At 49.1% G+C, this 22,410-nt stretch overlaps 1 pseudogene; it reads left to right on the top strand.

The window, feature by feature from the left end:
- The first annotated feature begins 2,065 nt into the window (after window positions 1-2,065).
- The window catches only part of LOC141955349 (E3 ubiquitin-protein ligase RBBP6-like), a 28,816-nt pseudogene continuing 8,471 nt past the window's right edge, over window positions 2,066-22,410 (top strand).

Here is a 22,410-nt window from a genome sequence, read left to right as displayed (position 1 = left end):
CTCATTTACATAGTAAAAACAGAGTCAGGGTCTTCTCCCCTCCTTAGGGGTCCCCACAGCCTTTCTCTCACTGTCCCTTAGTGAACCTTAGGTCTCTCGTGTCCATCTCTGGTCACGGAGTTACTTCATCCCTCCTTCAGCTCGTTTGTTCCAGCTCTCAGCACTTGTGACACTGGCGTCTTCTTAGGCCCTTTGTTTGCTTGAGGATCCTGCTACTAGGGATGGACTCGGGGAGTTTCTCAGAGTGTCCCAGGTCTGTCTTATCTTTACTAGGCAAGGAGTTAAAGGTTTCAAACATCTTACAAGTGGGTGACTGGGTAACAACTACAGAGGGTAGTTAAGAAAATGTATAAATGAAATTCCATACATTACAGTAAAATACAGGACAAATACAAGCTGGTAAACCACAAAAGATGTCTGACGTTAAAACTAAAAGTCCTATTTTACAGGTCTCTGTACGTTAGCAATTTCAAGTATATTTGTAGCAGCTTCCCTTCAGGAACTTTGTTAGGAACTTTGTTAGGAACTCAGCAGGCTGCCTTGTTCATCATTGCGATTATTCAGTCAGGAAAGACAGAAAGAAGGCCGGCAGGTTCCAGTTTCTTATCTTCCTTCCAAGGCCTGTTTCTCCTCAAAGCCTTGCTGCTTCCCCAGGCCTGTGCAGAGCTGAGTGGCCGATGTCGATTTGCCTCTTAACATGTTGAATCTCCCACGGCCGCGCAGGGCTGACACTCGCACACCCGCCCAATGAAAACTGGGCTTCTTGGCTGGTCAGGGCTAGCAGCTGCTGATTGCCTTTGTTCTCGGGGCCTCGTGGTGGTTGGGGTTCTGGGGTTATGCAGTGCTGGGGTAATGGTTTTCCAGGGTTATCACACAGTAGTTTTAGGGAGAGCCAGTGTTACTGGGTGCCAGGGTTATGGGGGCGTAGGCTTACAGTGAGCTGGGGTTATGGGGTGTTAGGGTTACGGGATGGCAGAGTGTAGGGGGGATAGCATTAAGGTGTGTTATTTTAGGGACAAAATCTGGGCTTTTTGGTCCTGGATTCCTGGGTTGCTTATGTTCTTGGGCACGGACATGCCTCCAATGTCAACAAAACATTTTGGGTAGCTGCTGTAGAGGATGCTGGGCCTGTGGTGTGACGCTTGTGCCCTGGGACAGGAGGTTTGTGACCCACCCAAGCAGAGAAATGGGCTGTGTCACCAAAGGCACTGGGGGAGTCTAAGAGGTTTGGTGGGACTGTTGAGGTGACACAGGTGTGCTTGCCTGTGACCTTGGCTCACGGGTATTGTGTCTTCCTTAACCCCAGCACCTTGCTGCTGAGGATTGTCCATCCACAGCCTGTTTGGAGCAGGAAATCCAGACTGTTACTCATTTTTCTCCACCCCAGAGTCTCCCCAAGTCTGGCCTGAGCCCTGGGTCCAGTACGGGGGACCAGATGGAAGGACTGGACATCATCATGTGTGGAGAGGTGGAGGTAGTAGGAGCCGAGGTACCTAAGGCTGCCTTTTGGAAGCCTTGGCTCAGCTGGCAGGAGTCAGGCACGAAGTGTCTCTCTTGGCTCCAAGGTCACTCCTGCCAGCAGCTGCCTGCCTTGTTCAGGACCCTTAGCTTGGATGTAGTTCCTTTTGTTTGCAAGGAGCGGCTCTTTGTCCTCTGCCCTGGGCATGACCCCCCCATGCATCACAAAGGGACACCAGTGCCTCCCAGTGTGGCGCTGTGCTGGCATGGGCAGTGCTGGGGAGAGACGGGCTCCGATGGGAGCAGCACTGCCCTGGCACAGGGACATGGCCTGCCAGCCTCAGAAGGCTCTGCGGGGCCTTGCTCTTCCCCTTGCTGAGCACTTCCGCAGCACAGGTGTCTGCCTGGCCGCAGCAGGATGGGCCAGCTGACCTCCTGCTTCTCCCGGTGCGTACCCGCTCTGTCTCTGTGGCACCAGGCATGGCCGGTTCCCGGCAGAGCCCCGTGTCTTATGTCCACACTGTGTCTTTGCTGAGGCAGCTCTGGTGGCAGCCAGCTGGGTGTCCTCGTGACCCAACGGCATTCCAAGCTGCTCCGCTGTGACTGCATGGAGGTGACCTGGCATGGGAGGACGAGAAGGAGACACCTCCTGGTTTTCCAAGACGCCCTTGCTATTGCCAAGCACAGGTAAGAGGAGAAGATGGCAGTACTCTTTCTTCCCAACTCCTGCCTCCAATACCAGCCTTCAGGAAATACCTCACAAAGCCCTCACAGGCTTGCCTTTCGTCCAGTGTCCAAGAACGTCGCAGGGAGGTTTCCTTGGGAGGGTCAGGCGGTCAGAAACCAGGGCTGTAAGAGTCAGGGTGTCTCCCCAGCCAGGATGTTGCCGGTTTGTGCGACCAGCAACTCTGAGCCACCCTTCCCAGGGTTGTCTGGGTGCAGAGGCTCTCCCAAGGAGGATTGCCATAGTTGCCCCCACCGAAGGCAACCTCACCATCAGCCCCTGCTCTTCCTGGCTGCAGGTGTGGCACCAGCTTCTGGCTGCAGCACAGGGTGTGTCTCAGTGAGCTCCGGGTGCTGTGCAGGGAGAAGGCAGCGTGCGGATGTGCAGAGGAAGAGACACCGCTGGGCCTGGACTGCTGCGGGACCCTCATCCTTGCCTGGCCCAGCAGCTTCCGCATGGTCACTTTTGTGTGAGTGGCGGTGACGTGTCACCCAGGTGCTGGGCTCTCTGGCCCAGTGCTTTCCCTCAGAGCCCAGCTGGCTCCTCAGGCTCGCATCACAGGGTGGGGGGGAAGCAGAGGCACTCCTTTGCTTGTGTTCGACTTGTGTGGAGTGTGTGCAACTTGACCTGGCGGGGGGAAATGGGAGGGGCAGCCGTGACAGGGATGTCCCCAAGACCCTCCTCCAGCTTCGTTAGGGCTAATGAAGCACCCCACACCCTGTCTGGTTGTCACCTGTTCCCCTGCGGTCCCCAGTGTCCTCTTGGGTCACCCCAGGGCCTCCCCACAGTCCCCAGTGTCCCTTTGGGTCACTCCAGGATCCCCAAAACGCTCTCTTGGACCTCTGGGATGTCCAGTATCACCCTGAGTCAGCTTAAGGTGTCCTCTGGGGTCTGCCTGGGTAACCCTCGTGTGCCCCATGATCTCCCTCATCCTGATCATTCCCCTCGGGGTCCCCAGTGCCCCCCTGGGTCACCTCATGGCCCCCAATGTCCCCACCAGTCACCCCATGTCCCCAGTGTGTTGCAGGGTCTCCCAGCTCGCCCTGGGATCCCCATGTCTTGCCCTGGTGTGACCCAGTGTCCCCCTGATCCTGTGTGTTCCTTTCCAGGGTCCTCACTGTCCCTCCGAGTCCCCCTGTTGTGTCCCTGCTGGGGTGCCCCCATGTCCCTCTAGTGCTGCTGGGTCGCCCTGGGTCCCCAAAATCTTGCTGGGTTCCCCCTGGTCCTGCCTGATCCCCCAGGACCCCCCGGTTTCTCCCAGTCCCCCTCAGTCAGTCTCCTCCCGGTGTCCCCCTGCTCGCCGCAGCTCCCCGGTGTCCCCTCAGGCCCAGCCCCGCTCCCCAGCTCTGGGCCCCCCCAGAGGAGTGATCCCCCTCCAGGCCTGTGCTCACCCACCCTGGGGCAATAGAGCTGGTTCGGCACTACCGGGTGTCACCCTCCGTGGCCTCCCGGGTCCGATCCACCCGCCGGGGTTGTTCAAGCTCCCCCGGGCCGACCCGCTGCTCCCGGGGCCCACTGCCCGTCCCCGCGGTCTCTCAGACCCGGTTCCACGCGGCGGGAAAAACGAGGCGCCGTGGGGGGGGAGAACAGCCAATGAGAGCGAGAGGCGGCTGCTGCTGGCCCCGCCCCCGACGTGCCCACATCCCACCGAGCATCCCACCGGACCTTGCCCGCGTGCAGGCCCCGCCCCCCCGGCAGCCTCGTCCAACCGGAGCAGCGGCTTGCGTGGGACTGGCCACGCCCCCTGGCGCAGGACACGCCCCACCGCGGGCTGGTGCCAGCGGAGCGCAGGAGAGGTGTGAGGGCGGGATTCCCGGGCCTGGGCCTGGGCCTGGGCCTGGGCCTGCCCCACCCCGGGTTGGGCCTGCTCCACCCGGGCCTGGGCCTGCCCCACCCGGCCTGGGCCTGCCCCACCCGGCCTGGGCCTGCTCCACCCGGACCTGGGCCTGCCCCACCCGGCCTGGGCCTGCTCCACCCGGGCCTGGGCCTGCCCCACCCGGCCTGGGCCTGCCCCACCCGGCCTGGGCCTGCTCCACCCGGCCTGGGCCTGCCCCACCCGGCCTGGGCCTGCCCCACCCGGGTCTGGGCCTGCCCCTCCCGGGTCTGGGCCTGCCCCTCCCGGGCCTGGCCCCCCTCATCCCTGGGCCTGGCCCCCTCAAGGCTCTCAGCCCTCCTCTTGAATTGGGAACCCCCTGGACCTGGAACCCCCTGTGATTTCTGCCCCCACCCCGGGTCTGATCCCTCCTCTCACCCTGGACCCCCGGCAATGTGCCCTCCCCCCTGGTCTGACGCCCCGAGGCCGTTTGACCCCAACATTTGCCCCTCCCCAGCAGATGTCGCAGCAGGGAGGCAGCACCCAAGACCCGAATCAGACTGGCAGCCGCCGGTGAGGGGGAAGGGGAGGCACCACACCCTGCCGCGTGTCAACCCCCACCCCCTTGTCACCCCCTGGTTGTCCCCACAGTGCCCCTCCAGCCGTCCCTCACCCTGCCCTGTGGTGTCACCTCTTCCTCTCCTGGTGCCCCCCGTCTCCCCGCAATGGGACTCGGTGTTGCCATCCTGTGCCCCCCTGTGTCACCTCCCCTCCAGTGTCCCCCCCTTCGGTGTTCCCCTGATGTCCTCCCATGCCCCCCGTGTACTCCCATGGCTCCCCAGTGTCCACACTATGTACCTCCCATCGGTGCAGCCCCCCATGCCCCCCCCCGTTTTCCCCCCATGTGTGCTCCCCCATGTCACCCTTTTTCGTCCCTCCCTGTGGTGTCCCCCCCCAGGCGCCCTCGCCAGAACTGGCGCTTGCTGCTCCTGGACCTGGAACAGATGGTGCCATGGCCCCGTGGTGATGGGGGACCCCACACCGAGGTACAGGGGGGTCACCCTTCATAGTGGGGACACACTGTGGTGTTAGGGGGGAGGGCAGGGTGTCAGGGAGGTCTGTGGGAGGATCCTGAGTGCTGGGGAGGGGTCTCAGAGAGGGCTGATGGGGGGCAGGGCGCCAGGGGGAGACTGGGGTGGGGATCTGCGTGCTGGGGGTCATCTGGGTGCTTGGGAGATCTAGCGGGGGCCCTGGGGGCTGAGGGGAGCTTCACCCCCACACCCATCTGGACCTCCCGGACTCCCCTCCCCAGGTGCAGATACTAGAGAATGTCCTGGGGTACATCCAGTACCTGCAGGGAATCCTGAGTGTCCTCCAGGGTGATGCAGGTAATGGAGATCCCCCCCACATCCAGGGACACACTCCCTGACCCCCCACCCCAAATTTTTGAGTACCCTCCCTGGGACCCTCTACTTGCTGAGACCCCCCCCGACCTCCTCCTTTCCCACCCACCCCCACTTCAAGCTCTACAGGCCACCCCTAAGGCCCTCTGCATTGGGGGACTGCCCCCCCAGTGACAGACCTCCTATGTCCACAGGCAACCCCGGTGACAGTGACAGTGACAGTGAGAGTACGGAGGCGGGACCGAGCACTAGAGGCACATGGAGGTAGGTGATGGGCGGGGGGCAAATGGATGGGGGCACTGCCAGGTGCTGACCCCCTCCTTGCCCCCCTCAGCCCCCCCAAGCAGCAGCTGGTGCCTTACGAGGAGGAAGAAGAAAAGGAGATGAGGGGGGGCAGTGACCCCTGGATGGGCCTTACTGGGCCCTGCTGGGAGGCACTGGACTGGGAAGGGGGGGCTCCCCTGAGCCCCTCTCCGGAGCGGGAGGGGCTGCTGGGGCTCAGCCCCTCCTTGCTGGCCTCGCCACCCCCCCCCGGGGCCCCCTGATGAAGTGCTACAAGGTAGGTTTGCGGGGGCCGGGGGGGGTGTGACAATGTGTCTGTGCCCCCCCAGTTCAGTGTCACCATCCCCCCCCAGATCTCTTCGCAGACGTCTATCTCGGCCCGCAGGTAGGGACTGTCAGCGCACAAGTGTCACCTCTCCTCCTCCGATGTCACCCCTCCCAGTGTCACCCCTAGGGGACACAACTGTCCCCGCAGGCCCCAGCAGTGGCATCGCAGGAGGCAGCGGCCAGTGGCAGCCCGGTGACCCCCAGGGTGGCTGTGGAGATGGGGGGGTCACCGCGCACACAGGGACAGGGTGTCCCCCTCCGCCCCAAGAAGAGATGTATAAATGGGTTCATCATGTTCTGCCGCATCAACCGGAGAAACTACATGAGGTGGAGACACGGGGACCCTGGGGGGGACATGGACACCCTGGGGACAACATGGGGACTCTAGGGACATGGGGACCTGAGAAGAGGGATGTGGGAACAATATGGGTACCCAGGAGGATGGAGACCCCAGGGAGGACATGGGGACCCTGGGGACAACATGGGGGCCCAGGAAGTTGGAGACCTCAGGGGAGGAGGAGTGTGTGGGGACCCCACAGAGGACATGGGGACCCCAGGGAGGACATGGGGACCCCAGGAGGATGGAGACCCCAGGGAGGAGGGGGTATATGGGGACCCTGGGACAACATGGGGACCCCAGGAGGATGGGGACAGCCAAGGGGCATATGAGCTCTGTGGGGGAACACGGGGACTGGCGAAGGGGTGTCCTGAGGTGGTGACACCCCCGACAATGGTGCCAGAGCCTACCCAGGAGTGGCCTCCTCTGCGGTCACGCGGGAGCTGGCGCAGCTCTGGCACAGCCTCAGCCCTGATGAGCGCCACTCATACTGGTACATCCTGGTTCATACTGGGTGCCCAGATGCCTGGGTGTCCACCCCAGACACCTGGGAGTTCCCCCTTCTGGACGCTGGGGTCCCTCACTGTGTCCCCTCTGTCCCCCACAGCCTGTGGGCCCAGCGGTTCAACCGTCTGAACAACCGGGTGACAGAGCTGGATGGGGATGAGGATGATGACGACATCAACCCCCCTGCGCCCCTCCAGCTGCCACTGGCTGCCTGCGCTGGCACGCTTGGGGGGAGCCCTCTGCCACCCTGATGTCCCCTCCTGTCACCATCCTGTCCCTGTCCCCACCCCTGTTCTTGTCCCCATATCCCTGTCCTCATCCCATCCCTGTTCTTGTCCCCATATCCCTGTCCCCGTCCCTGTTCTCATCCCCATATCCCTGTCCTCATCCCCTCCCTGTTCTTGTCCCCATATCCTGTCCCCGTCCCTGTTCTTGTCCCCATATCCCTGTCCCCACCCCTGTTCTTGTCCCCATATCCCTGTCCCCGTCCCTGTTCTTGTCCCCATATCCCTGTCCTCATCCCGTCCCTGTTCTTGTCCCCATATCCCTGTCCCCACCCCTGTTCTTGTCCCCATTCCTTCTGTGTCCTGGTCCCTGTCCCCACCCCTATCCCCATCGCTGTCCTTGTCCCTGTTCCTGGGGGTTTTAACCACATAAAATTTATTCCCGGGAGGGGCTGGTCCTGCCATGCAGCGGACAAGGACACCTGTGGACACCTGTGGCCCCGCCAGGGCAGTGGCTGTCCCAGATGGGGGCTTGCCGAGTTGAACAATAAAATCCTTTCTGTGTCTCTGACCCTTGTCCTTCCATGTGTTTCGTGTGTGTCCCAAGTGTCCCCCCCATGTCCCTGGTGTCCCCAACAAGGCAGACAGCTTCATAGGAGCCTTTTATTGGGGAGCGGGGGTGTCTGGACCCCCTCAATTCTTCCTGGGCCTGGAGACCTGAGCCAACACCCACAGAGAGTAGCAGGTGCCTGCTGGGATAGGGGGGCTCAGGGACACCCTGCCCCCTGGGACCCCTCCTTGCCCCCCACCCCAAGGGACGCAGGTGTCCAGGAGGGACCCAGGCATCCGGGGGGTGTGATGGCGGTGGGTGCAGCCCAGCTGGTGGTGGGGAGGGGACGTGAGAGTTTGCGGAGCCTCATGGAGGTTCTTGCGGTTGGAGGACACATAAAAGGGGGGAGGGGGGGGCAGATACAGATATTTGGGGAGCAGAAGGGGGCTTTCAGGTCCCCTTGGTCACCCCAGGGGGGTGACAGCGGGGAGGGGATGGGGACAGGGCGGTGGGAGCAGTGGCCGAGGAGCCTGAGACCTGGCGCTCTCGTTTCCCAGATGAGCGGCAGGGGCGGGGACAGGGTTGGGGACAGGGACACTTGCTGCTGGACATGAGGAAGACACTGCTGGGGCTGATGGCCAGGCGGCAGGGGACGGCGCCCCAGCGGGCACCATGGAGTGTGTGACTTGACCTGCTGGTGGGAAATGGGGGTGGCAGCGGTGACAGGGATGTCCCCAAGGCCCTCCCCCAGCCTCGTTAGGGCTAACGGAGCGCCCCACAACCTGTCTGGTTGTCACCTGTTCCCCTGTGGTCCCCAGTGTCCTCTTGGGTCACCCCAGGTTTCCCCACTGTGGGAATTAAGAACTAGTGGTTACCAAAAGGTGAACTGACCTTGAGGCTAGAAGAATAATTTTGGGAAACTGCGGCAGTGTTGTGTAACACCGTGTTTTGTGAAAAACAGCAGCAAAAAACACCCCCTGCAGAGTCTGGTGAGCGTGTGAGCAATAAACAGGCACAGCCTGGAGGTCAGTGGGATGCAAAAGTGAAACGGAACCGATGTAAACAGGGGCAATGAACGGAGCTGGCGCACAGGGCGGCGGCGTTTGCTCTTCCCCCTTCAGCAAAGCGGTGTGAGTCAGTCATCAGCTGCTGACAATGTCCTGCAGCCCGTCATGGACCTCCTGGACAGCAAGAGAGTGTGGGGGCAACGGGGACACACCCTCCCCTCCCCAATGCCCCGGGCCCCCCCCAGGAGTCTGGGGGACCTCCAGGGTCAGGGTGACCGCTCAAGGGGTGGCAGCAGGGTGCTGTGCCGGGACTTTCAGCTCCATCCCCTCGCTGCAGCCTGACGCTCCGCCAAGATCTGCGAGCAGATGGTGCTGAAGTGGGTGCTGAAGGGGCTCTGGAAGCTGGTGATGAACACGACGGAGAAGACAATTGTCCTGCTGACTGGCTGGATGGTGAATGATGGGGAGGGGGACTTTTCAAGGCTGTCTTCATGAGTAATTTAGTTTGAGTCTCTCTGCTCTGCAAAAAAATGAATGGAAAAAAATCATGTCCCTTTGGTTAATTCAAACTAGATGATTAGCTTACGAGGGGAAATACCACTTTAGTTTGGGCCAGTTCTGCCCTACTAGTGAAAGCAAGCTCAAACCCCACCTCCGCCCCCTGAAATTTCTGCGATAAAATTTCTAGCACTGACAGTTTCATTTTCATTTAAATGTAAAGCACTGAGCTTGACAAGTGTGGCTGTCGACGGATGAAGCTCCAAGAAACAGAGAGAATGTGGCTCTCTTCTGTTCTGTCAGTCTGCAGCACTTTCAGCACAGGTGAATCATTTTTGGTGAACAGCTCTGAAAGCAACAGCGCAGAGTTTTCATGCTTTAGCCGTGTGCAGTTTTGTTGCAGGGCAAGCTGGTCAGGCTTTAAAATCTGGTTTATGCAGGTGAGACTTTGCTGCGGTTTGTTCCTCTCCAAAGATCTCTTGGGGGGGCAGCCTAACAGAAGCAGAAGCAGCTTAAGCCAGATCAGGACAGAACCTCATGCATTAGCAGACCCTCCTTTAGTGACCTTTGAGACCATTTTGCATTCAAACTATTAAAAAACTGAAAAAGAGTTTGCTACTTGTGTTTGATATTCAAACCTGAAGATTTCTTGAAAGGTCCTGTTAGGGTGTTGAGACAATAAAAGCACGATGTTACACATAAAATTTTGCTTTTATGTCTGTGAGGGGGTTCTCTGAAGTGCCGTGTAATTACATATGAATACACATTCTTACAAATTGACTAATGTTTTCCTCTGTGTTGATGTCATTTTCAGAATACACAGACGATAATGCCCTGATTCCCAAGAACTCCCTGGTAATTGTTAGAAGAATGACTGCTGGAGGAATTAAAGCTGCCAGCAAAACACGTGTTATGTAAGTACCCATAAAGTACTGTAGTCTTTGTGAGGGCTTTCAGTGGGTTAACTTTTTTTATGGAGGTTATTTTACAGAGGCATTGGAATTGTATCTTTCTTGTTAAAGGTGCAGTTCCTTCTGATTGTCATGGGATAGATTTTGATGTGTCTGTCCCACAGTAGAGTCACATTTTTAGCCCTGCTGGGACGCGGGGGCTCAAACTCCACCAATGGTGACTTTTAAGATGATTCTGTTGGGTTTGTTCTTGGGTTGATTTTTCTGAGAGCCAAGTTGTAGATCCTGTTTCCTCTGTGTAGAGAGATTCCTTATTATATGTGTTTGCTTTTATTGCTTTTGTAGTAAAGACAGATGCACGTTATAGTATAAACATAATTTGTTCCCACCTCACAAGAGTCTGATTCTCAGTGTTAACTATTTGTTGCACTTGGGGAAGGAGGGGCAGGATATGGCAGGTATTCTTACACCTCAGATCTGGGTATTTTCCATACTAGCTATAGAGGCAAGATGAAGGAAGGGTTGCCAGCCGGCAAACCATGCAAACTAGATGTATGAATTGTTAACTATATCAGTGGTTGCAGGTACAGATCAATGAGCATGTGGAACCTCAGCAAATTTTCAAATGTAATATATTTTTCCTAAAATATTGCAGCTTTTTCAAGATTATCTTAAAGCAAATTCTGGCAATTAAGACCTTTTTGTTGTTGTTGTTTTTGTGTCACAGGGCTCCTAAATCAGACAAAATCTTAGCAACTGCTTTCAGGTGACATTTCTACTACTATTTTTAGTTGATATAGCCTATGCAACACGTTCAGTATTTTGGCACTTTCATGGCTAAGTATGGTGGATATCTGAACACAGTGCTTGGGCTTCCACAAAGGAACACTGTTCTAAGGACTGTGCTGCTGACTGTCTCGTTATTTCTTTGTCAGATGACTGTTTTCACTTAAGTAAACTTGCACTTTGGACTGTCTAGACTATCACTGTCCTTTCTTAGCAACTAAAGTACTGGTTCCTGGTATTTGGTATACAGATATACAGATTGGCTGAAGTTGCCTTCCTATTTTGATGGTTGATTATTTAAGGACACAAAACTGTAGTACAGATTTCATCTTTTTGATACATACGTAGCAGAGACAAAATATCTGAGGAGTCCCTATTGCACTGTTGTGTTCTACAGCTACAGGTCTCAGAATAATTGGTGCCGAAGTAGAAATGTAATTTTGGGGTTTTTTTTTAGTTGCACTGAATGTACCAAGAGAGGACACTTTATGCAGATGAATGAATTTCCACATTCACTAGACTATCAGAACATAGTATTTTAATGTTCAGGTTTTATAATCTGTTTTCACTGCTTTATGCTCAGTAAAAGTGCTTTAAGTTCTGATCACCTTTATTCTTCTTTATTCTCCTTCTAGAAGTCAAATGGAGCCAGTGAGTGGAGCATCAAAAGCAGTATGTAAAAACACAACCTCACACTTTTTTCTACATTCTGCACTTATTTCTAAATAATGTAGCCTTGTATTATTTTTCCAAGCATTAACTTAATATATTTTCCAGTAAAACATAGTATACAGTGTAAAGACAGTGTATTTGATTCAATATAGCAAAGACCGAGTAACGCCATCATTTGCACTGTTCTGATGCAAATCTTGGTATTTGTGCCTAGTGATGCATTGTATTTCATATTGAATATGCTAGAATATTTCCTGAATGACTTCATGTTAGATCAAGTAGGTTCAGGGCTTGCACAACTGAACTTGGTTCCATGTTCTACATCTGCCTGTCTATAGGTTGTAATATGTACGTTTGTATACGCGGTTGTGTGCTTTTGCTTTCTTGCAATTAAAATTGTTTGAAATGTATTTTTTGCCGTTTTCACTTTGTGTCACTTGGCTTTTGTTTTTAAACAGTTTCTTTGCCTAATGGTTCTGGAAAATGTTATCAAAACCCACTGAGAAACCGTTGTTGTTTAACTTGGTACTGTTTATTACTTTTGACTTGGGTGTTCAAACAAATACCAAACCCAACACATCCCCTGTGTTTTGGGGACAGTTCTGTGCAGCTCAGTGATTCCTTTCCGTGCTCTGAAGTACTTGGGTATTCGTTCCTAAAACTGTATAACTGAAGTGATATTGTTTGGGCCCCTGAGTCCATCACTGTCTCTAATACAGTGTACAAACTTTGGCACAAGGTTAGAGCCTGGTGCATTTGTGGGTAATACCTGTTCTTTTTCTTAACTTCTGCCTGCAGTACATTTTGTAATCTGGGTGACTTGGGGGTTAACTGCTGCTTTAGTTTTGCAAAAGTTAAAGCTTTTCTTTAGTATACCACCACTTGGAATTTACATTTGGGAAAGAGGCAGCATTTTTATTTGCGTTTGAAAACATTCAGCCGCTAAAATGTAAACAGGTAACACAAGGAAATACTTGACTGCTAGTGGTCTAGATCCTGATTTGCCACTTGGGTCAAATACTGTGTGTAACTACACATTTCAAAGGAGTCCTTATAGTATAAAAATTACTATGTACTGTTTTTTATTTTCCCTCTTCATTTCAACTATAACTGCTTTTTCCTCATGAGAATGATGTGAGGCATCACACTAACCCTGGATCATTGGATCTGATCACTGATAAGCTGTTAGGATAACTTAATCTAGAAATCTATGAGCTCTGTCTGTGTGTTCTGTGAAGAATACAGCCTCTGATTCTTGTGGAATTGTATACAATCAACTGTAATTTGAAAACTTTTTGAATGTAGGTCTAAAACCACTAATCTGAGATCTGCAATTCTATCCCTGATTGGTTAGAGTTCCTTTTTGGACATGAATGCCTTTCGCTGTGAGGTTCAGTTAGTTTAACTGGCCCAGTGACCCTAGTAGTGAATGTAACAGATTTACACGAACCATGTTGATAGTATTTGATTTAATTCAAAGGGGGTTTTATTGCTTGAAAAGAGTTCTTTTCCCTTTTGCTTACTAGCATGTGTATAAACACAAATCACGTGTTCATAAATAGGGTTGACATTCTTTTAGCTTCACGTGTTCTCTGGCATCTTACCGTAAGCTAACAGAGATGCCTCAAAAAAAATTAATGTTTGTAAAAGCATAACCATGTGTTTTATTATCATTTATAAATGATGAAACATTAACTGATCAATTTATGAACTACACTGAAAATAAGTTTCCTGTAGTGATGCTTCGTCCTCAAATAAATATTTTTAAAAATCCTTTTAACTGAAAATTGACAGCGTCGTTACACCTTTGAGTTTTAAGCAGTTGTGAGCATTTGACAAGGGTCTGTCTCAGATATTCTGGAGCAATACATTGATCTCAAGCAGGTTTGGTTATTTTTGTTTCTTCTCATTAACCACATTGGCACTCTTAATTTGTCATAGGTTTGGACTTTGTTTTGAACAAATACAGTTACACTAGGCTGGAAATGCCTCTTTCAGTGACATTCAGATGATATAGTGCAGACTTTCAGACTACAGTAGAGGTTAACTCTTGCTATGTTTTGGCTGTAGAACTTGAGTATGTGTTTACTTTTTTGTGAACAGATTGATGACTCCTCTGCATCTATTTCTCTGGCCCAGCTTACTAAGGTGTATATATATTCTTGTCAAACACTTAAAGAAGAATGTTTGCTTCATATTTTTAGACCTTTTACTGTGATCTATATCTGGATAACTGTTGTAATGTGAACAAAACTTTAATTTAGTTTGAAATAATTCAGAGGATTAATTTTAACTTTAAAAAGTGTGTCTATTTTGATACTACCCTGTAAAGAGCAGTTCCCAGTTTGGGAAGATTGAAGGTGGGAGTACCTTACCAGGCTCAACATTATGTTGCAGATTACTCATCTTCAAGACACAAAGAAGCAGCACTTCAGAAGCTGCTCACCATTTTTCATATGGCTTGTTAATTTTGCATTGGGAAGTAACACAATTTTTATGGAAGAATTTAATTGGCTGCAAGCGATGGACATTTCGGGAGTGTTTGCAAGAGCCAAAATCGGAGCCTTGCTGTAACATGGACAATTGCGTGGCTATTTTTGAGTTTCTAGTCACTATAGTTAGAGACTGTTACACAGTTTCATAAATTGCAGTATATATACAGTGGACAACACAATCTAATCTATTTGAATTCAGACTGTGCAAATCGGGCAATGGTACCTGTTTGCAGGAATGTGGATGTGTGGCATATTAGCAGAGGTGACCATCTGAGACTGCTGTAATGCCATGGTTTGCTATGGAACTGCTTGCTTTTTTGCTCAGTAATGTGTAACTTTGTCTGGGCAAGCACTAGTGATTGCACTTTGTGGAAAGGACTAGTGCTAGCCAATTAAGTTACTAGTCTTTAAATCTGTGAAGATTAGAGAAGGCAGGTCCTGACGCAGAGGAGCTAGTTCTTTCTTCTGAAAATAAAGGCTGGAGTGAATTTCTAAGAAAGACAAGTCTCGTCCCACTGGACGAGATTTCTTCTTCTCTCTCTCACTGTAGAAATTAAATTGTGTATGTTTGACCAAAAAAACCCCTCACAAAGTTTGGAAGGTAGCCACCAAAAGAAATTGGTCTCCATTAGTGCTGTCCCTAAACATGTCCTTGGTTTTGTAAACTCATGTGAAGTTTTACTCTAAAATGTGAAAAACTGCCCAAGCGGTGTACACACTTAAGCTTTTGAGAAAATCCAAGTGCTTCAGAAAAATGCAGGGACATAAGTCAGCTCAAAGCAGTTACTTACTCTAAGCCCTTCTGTTCAGGCTGGCTTAGCATGGAGGCAATGTGCTGAGCACTTTCTGTTTGGTTATTACTGTGTGTTGAATACCATGGTTGAATTGTGGTCTATTCCTTTGTGGGTTCTGGATGTGTTTTGTAAACTGCTTGGGTTCAGACAAATCAGTCAAGTATCTGTAAAGTTTTCTGTAAATGTCAATAGGAATGATTTCATAGGATGTTGAAACCACTTGGTTGCTTTTGTGAATGAATGCACATAAAACCAAAACCTGACGGAATGATAGCTGCTTGAAGGTCCAAGTAAATCCTTCACAGTCACTCCCTTAGGCCTTGCCTGTATCTGCACTACTGTGTAATAATGAAGACGTCTGAGCAAATACTGCTTTAAAAAAAGCAGATGGCTTCCATAATTTGAAGATCTAGTTCTGCATAAGGTTTCCGTTACAATTTATATGCTAAAAGGACAGAGTCAGCTGGAAAAAAAAGCAGGTAGTGCTGACTGTAGTTGAATCACATAATATGAAGAAGTCAGTAGGCAGGGGACATGCAGTTTGGGCTGCCTACAGCACCTGATGGTCAAAATTGTACTGACAAGAATCTTCTGCCTTGCTGAGGCATTATGAAAGCTTGATTGCTTTTAATGCTTCTGTGTCTGAAGCCGAATTTCAGCAAGCTAAAACAACTTCCCTGACTCTGAAGTCGTGTGTCCTTTTAAGGCTGCAAAATGTAAATCATACTTGCATACATCTCTCTCAGGTAAATGCACAGTGGAGATCTCCTCCTTCAAATAGTCAGCAGCTTAAAAATCAGCTTAAAAATACTGGATAGTATAATGTTTTCTACACATAGCTTCAGTCCACTTGGAGGAAAACTGGATTGGTTACACAGGTCTTTGTGTAAGGGACAAACAGAGCCTAAGGTTTTGAGTGCCCAAGAATGCTCTTCTCAAGTAGGTTAACAGGCACATCAACACCATGTAAGGGCTCCCCAGAACATCTTCAGGACAACTCTGTTTCATGTAAGCAGCTGTTTTCATGCAACCTCAGCTAGCGTGGTGCTGCTCTTTACAGGACGGGGTGGGCAGTGTTGTCTTTGGCTGTGTGGACTTAAATGTGTTTCTAATGTGTGTGTCAAATAATTAATTACCCGTTAAACAGACTTCCAATCTGGCTGAAGCCAATGCTTCTGAAGAAGATAAAATAAAAGCTATGATGATATAGTCTTGTCATCAGTATGATCCAGTCATGTAAGTGTTGATAAGGTCAAATCTGTTCTTTGAAGATTATGGAAAAATTGTAGAGATGGTTGTTTGAACAAGAGAGACACATGCATACCTCTTTCTTTTTTCCCAAAAAACTTGTAGTTACGTGAAGAAACCTGTGGGTCCACCTCCGCCATCATATGTTTGCTTTCATTGTGGAAAACCTGGCCACTATAGAAAGGACTGCCCAACAAATGAGGTAAGATCATGGGGGACTTCTGGTGTTACTTAATTTTTAATTTATTTACCTTGGCAGTTACATAACAAATACATGAATATTCACGTTAAGAATTGTTTCTCTTGGGGTGAAACACAGAGGTTATATGCCAACGGTGCAAAGCCCTTCAAAATTTAAGGGAAATCTGGAATTACAAATGTGACATTTTCTTTGTTCTAGGTCATGGACATTAAATATGTCCAGAGATCTTTCTCTGTGCACTTTCATGCATATTTTTATCTCTTTCAGTATTATTGGAAATATTTCTGGTTTTAACTCCTTTTAATGACAGTTCAGAGGTTTTAGTACTTTGCATAAAAAGGTGTTTCTCTTGACCCTATCTATTGAATATTTGTATGTTTTAATTACACAAGTCTCTGGTTGAATATTCATGCCATTTAATCACTTAATTCATGTCATTTAACGTTACTCACTAAATGTATATGCATGAGGAAGGAATTCAGTCTTCACCTGTAGATGATGAATATCAGGTTCCCCAGTGGCCAGTTCAGAGCCTTGCATTAAGCCCTCCCTCTGGACTGCACTTTGGAGGACGAGGGGGCTTGTGTCTCTTCTCTGTGTGGATGGTGAGCTGAGGGATATTTCATCCTTCAGGAACCTGAAGTTAAGCCGAAGAATGTTGAATGGTTTCAAAACACTACTCGAGCCTTTGGAGCATCCTGGCTATATATTCATTTAGGAAAATAACTATTTTAGTTGAGCAAGCCTTAGGCTAGGTAAAGGGAGAGAGTTAGAGGCTTGTCCTGCTTAAAAAATAATTGAAATTCATTTAGCATCTTAAGATGAGATATGTCTGCAATTCTTTTCTTAACAGGACAGAAATTGTGGGTCTGTTCCCAGAGTTAAACAGAGCACAGGAACAAGTAGTTTCTTGACTGAGGTGAAAGATCACCATACAAAGGGCGCAATGCTGACAAAGACTGGAAAATATGCAATACCAGTTGTTAATGCGTGAGTATGGAGTTAGTTGGTCTGACCAAAAAGTGAAGGAGAGAAGCCACGTGTCAGTGTCTGAGTGGCAATGCAACCAAGCAGGCCAGCATCTGTAATTACAGGGGAAGAAGCACTGTCATTGTATCTTAACCTTAAAATATGTGATACTTTCTAATATTAAAATAGGGTGGTCCCGCTGTTCATGCCCCTGGAAGTTGGTTAAACCTGTGGTATGCTCAGAATCTGTATTTCTACAAAACATTTCAGTTGTGTTTACAGTGGAGTCGTTCTATTTGAAAGCTCCTTTTGCTTCTGTTTTCTGTTTCAAAGACTTCTTGAAAAATGTAACAAATAGCTGTTAGAGTGAGATTTCCTCTCCCTGACATTTATCAAATCCCGTGTGTGAAACAGAGTGATGTTTTCCTGTTGCTGTAACCTAAGAAAATACTACTGACTGCTGACAAGAGTGGCTGTTTTAAAATGCACTTGGTAGCACCTGGTTTTCTGCCATGGATCTCCTTCTGTAGAAGCCGTAACATAGACTTTCATTCATAAAATGTAATTACTTGAAGCCTAACTTTATACCGAGCCTGCAATTTACATTTACCCTCTGGCAAAGGAGAGGTGGGATTCATTACATCTGATTTCTAGCTGTCAAAAAATGACTTTTCTAGTCTGAGCTAATTTCTTAGTTGATCCAAAGAATGGGAGAGTTCTTGGAAGGAAAATTGTTCACCCCTCTCTCTTCTGGTTTTATGGGTATAGAAAAGTAGTTTAAACTAAATGTCTATGTTTTTGAAGGCCAATGAGGAGTGAGAAGAATTATCTTCCTTTGATAAAATCCAAAGCTTGAAAAAGTTTTCCTTTATCCATCTAACTTTTTTCTTTTTCCTTCCCCCCCCCCCCCCCCCCTCCAGGGAAGCTTATGCTAGAGAAAAGATGGAAAAGCCTCCCTTTTTACCAGAGGAGCTGTCCTCCTTCTCAGATGATGGTAATCCTATTCCAGATGTGTTGTTATGTCTTCTTTGTAAAGATATAATGACTGATGCAGTTGATATTGCCTGCTATGGAAACAGTTATTGTGATGAATGTGTTAATCCAAAACATCATATCTGATCTTCTGAAAGTAGAAATAGGAGATAATGAAATTACTTTGTGACCAGCTCCATTTAATACTTAAGTATATCCTGAACAGGAAAGGACTGTTCTCTTAAAAAGGAAAAAAAAAGTCAGAAAGCTTTTTTCCCTTTTTATGTCAATCAGTCAATCTTCTTTTCCCTTTTTATGCCAGTCAGTCACTCTGCTGTTGTTGTCTCTGGCCTCCCTCCACCAGTGTCCCCATCTTTCTGTGCTGAAAAGCCAGGTGGACCTTTCCGGTAAGTAAATCTATAGATCAACGTGAGCATAAAAGACACCAGAATACTGAAGTGAGTTAGATTCTTCTTCTTGGGCTTCTCTGCTAGCAAGCTGTGTATCATTAGTGACGGTTCCAGACAATTGTGTAAGTTCTGGGTTGTTTTTTTTCCCTTTGAACGAGGACAGTTCCATAAGTTGAAAGTGTGCCTCAGGCAAGCATTTTCTCAGAAGTATGTTTTGGTTTTTGTTTATAAGTCATTCAGTACAAGTTCACCCTGAAAGAGGAACTTTTTTTCCCCAGGAGCCCTTTGATTTTAAGTAACTAGCAATTCCTAAAGTAAACAGTTAGTTATGTCAAACCTTCTGGAGTGCATTAATTTCTCCTTAGTACTGAGGAAATGATCTTTTCATCAAAAGTGTAAAGCTAAAATGGACTATGTGTTTTCACATTACTATTTTCTCCAGTATTTCTATCATCAATATTACAATGTCAGAGTCATCCTTGGCAATACACAGTGTAGTCAGTGATGGATAATAAACACTGAAACGCTGTAAATTTGTAAACCAGTTTGGGATAATAAACATTGAAACACTGTAAATTTGAAGTATTTACAAACATGACAGTCTAAGTTTGCAAGCCAGTGAAGTCATGAAAAAACGTTAAGAGTCTGTACTTTTGTTTAGGGCTTATGTCCTTCCAGCTTTATGCCTTGAATGCAAACAGCCGCTCTGCCCAGAAGACTGTCAGGCTCAGCTGTACCGTTGAATACAAAGGATCCCAATTGACAAGAGCCTTCAAGGGCTGAACTAGCACATAAATATTTCTTCAGAGAGTTTCAGTTCTTGGATCTTCCAAAGCTGAGATTCGGTGTGTGGGTTACATGTACTTGTGGGACAGGACTTGAAAGAAGCAGACAGGACGGCGCGCCCTGCTTCACTGTTGTTGTGAGAAGGGGATGTACTGGACCTTGTAGGCCATAAGCCTTGGGCAGCCTGATAAGGGGAATAAAGACGTGCTGATGTGGGGGAGAGTTACTGCCCCTATGAGTCATGTGGCGCCGGAGAAGAAGAAAATATAAAGTCTCTGAAAAACAACTCAGTGTCTGCAAAAACAACTTAGTCGTAAACAGTCCTGTTGTTAGAGTTTTAATTAACTACCAATCAACGAGCGTTGATAAAGAATGTTGAAGTATAGCAACCAATCAATGTAAGACGCGTGTCTTCTAATTTCTTCTAATTTTCTATATAAATGAATGATTTCTGCAATAAACTCTCTGACTCTGCTTGCATCAAGCTGTGTCCCATCTCTCAATCGCGGCAAATTGATGACCCCAACGTGATCCGAGTGAGCGACGTGATCCGAGCGAGCGGCGTGATCTGAGTGAGCAATGCGCTCTGAGCGAGCAATGCGCTCTGAGCGACGCGACCCGACCAGTCGTCGTGATCACTGGACTGAGAAACCGCCTGCCTGCGCGGCTTGCTGCGAGTCCTGCAGAACGTTGAATGAGCTGCTGAAAAGAAGCAGGAGCTGGCCAGCAATAAATCCCTCCGGGGTAGAGAGGTGAGCTGTGGGAAACGAAACATGGGGAATCAAGCGTCTTCCCCAGAAAGAGACGTATATGAGCTTATGAAAGCTCTTCTTAAAAAGCACGGGAAAGTTATTTCTGGGCATGACCTTAAAACTGTGCTTAAATGGGTGCAGATGAAGATGCCCGATGTAACTGCTTCTAGTATTTTGACATGGGAACTTCGGGACGACGTGGGGGTGAAGTTGTGGGACTCTGCCACATCGGGGAACGTAGAAGCACAGCGTATGCTTCCGTGGTGGAGGATCATTTTTGAAATCGTAAAAGCTCAAGAAAAGAGTGATGATGGTGATGTAAAAGCAAAAGGGAATTCCCCCACGGTCCCTTCTCTGCCTTCTGAAAGTCAAAGCTGCCAAGGACCTCCAGAGGTCGGTGCCGTAAATTATCCTCTGGAGGATGACCCCTTTGATCCAGAGCTAATAAATCTCGAGAAGGAGCCAGATTTATATCCCCCTAACTCACGCAATGTGTGGGCTAAGATAAAACGTCAAGCTTTAAAGGAGGGGAATCTCGAGATTGCTAAAATGATAGTTGCTCCTGTAATATATCAGGGCCGAGGGGTACAATGGGAGGCTTTGTCTTTTTCTGTAATTAAGGAGCTGCGCCGTACCGTTACCGAGCATGGGCTTTTCTCTCCTTATTTCGCGAGCCTGTTATCCTCTATTTTTGACACTTACGTTATGACTCCTCATGATTTAAAGTCTCCAGCTGAATTACTGTTAACTCCGACTCAGTTTTCACTGTGGGAAGTCGCATTGGAGAAGAGGGCTCCAGGCACCACTTCTCACATTTGTGGGTCACGAAAATCAGGCTGTGGCTGCTTTAACTATAGAACATCTTACAGGTACGGGTCAGCACACTGATCTGGTAGCTCAGGCACGGGATATCCCTCGGGAGGTTCTGGAAGCGGTCCACGAGGAAGCGAAAAAGGCTTTTTTCAAAGTCCCTGACACACAAAAGCTGCAGAAAGCTTTTACAAATATTACTCAAGAACCCCGAGAGCCTTATGTGCAATTTATTGATAGATTAAAAGAGGCTCTGGAGCGTCAGATAGATAATGCGGAAGCACGGAAGATTTTGTTGTTGAAATGGGCTGTAGAAAATGCTAATGCGGATTATAAGAAGCTCTTAAAATCCCTTCCTAACCAGAATCCTACACTGGTTGAAATGGTGGAAGCTTGTAATAAAGTTGGCACTATAGATCATAAATTTGAGGCCATGGCTGCTGCCTTTGCAGCCGTGCGTGGTCTGTCAGGCATGGGGAATTGCTACGGCTGTAGCAAACCAGGGCATTTAAAAAAGAACTGCCTGGCTATGAATGCGGGGGCTAAGCATCAAAACCCTGGAATTTGCCCTAGATGCCGAAAAGGGCGTCATTATGCTAATCAATGTTGGTCTAAGTATGATTTTCAGGGCAAACTGATACAGGGAAACTGGTCGCGGAGCATGGGGCGGCAACGCGTGCAGATACAAGTTCTGCAGCTGGCATTCCAACCCCCCCGGAGGGAAGCAGCAACGTCACAAGTCTGCGTCCAGCAACAGCCGGGAGTGCTGGATTGGACCTGACAACCGCTCACACAGTAAGGATACTTGATTGCTCAGTTCACTTGCTGTCTGTAGCAGGAACCCCCTTAGCTGCAGGACGAGGCTGTGAGACAAGACACACACCAATATGGTTAACAGTCAAGCTCCGATGTTTATTAGAAAAACAAGTCCTTATCTATTCTTGTGACAGCAAATCCGTGCGTTGCTCTGGCGCATGCTCATTTCAAAAACTCGTTCCTCTCAGCACTTTCAACAAGCGCTACTAAGCGTGCACAACCGGTAGATAAATTTCTGCTTTCTTATTCTACAGGTTCCTTTATTATCTGTTTCTTCCCTAATGAGCAAAAATACTTTCGCTTTTAGCCATCGTTAATCTAGACGCCGTTAGTCTTCTAACACAAGTGCGTCATTAATTTAGACATCGTTAATCTAACTTGAATGCTGATGACACTTTTACATTGTCAGTGACGCAGACAGTTCGCGACCCGGCATATGCGCCCACAGCTGTCAACAAATGTTTCAGGACCCTCACCCTCTAATACACAGGCGCTGTTATTAGGAAGATCATCTACCACATTATCAGGGCTTTTTGTACTACCAGGTGTCGTTGATTCTGATAGTACCGATGAAATTAAAATTATGGCATGGACTCCATTTCCTCCCTGCACAGTACCTAAAGGTAGTCGTATAGCGCAATTAATATTGATTCCAGC

The sequence above is a fragment of the Athene noctua genome, unplaced genomic scaffold, assembly GCF_965140245.1.
Source record: "Athene noctua unplaced genomic scaffold, bAthNoc1.hap1.1 HAP1_HAP1_scaffold_156, whole genome shotgun sequence".
NCBI lineage: Eukaryota > Metazoa > Chordata > Aves > Strigiformes > Strigidae > Athene > Athene noctua.
This window is presented reverse-complemented; position numbering and strand designations above follow the sequence as displayed.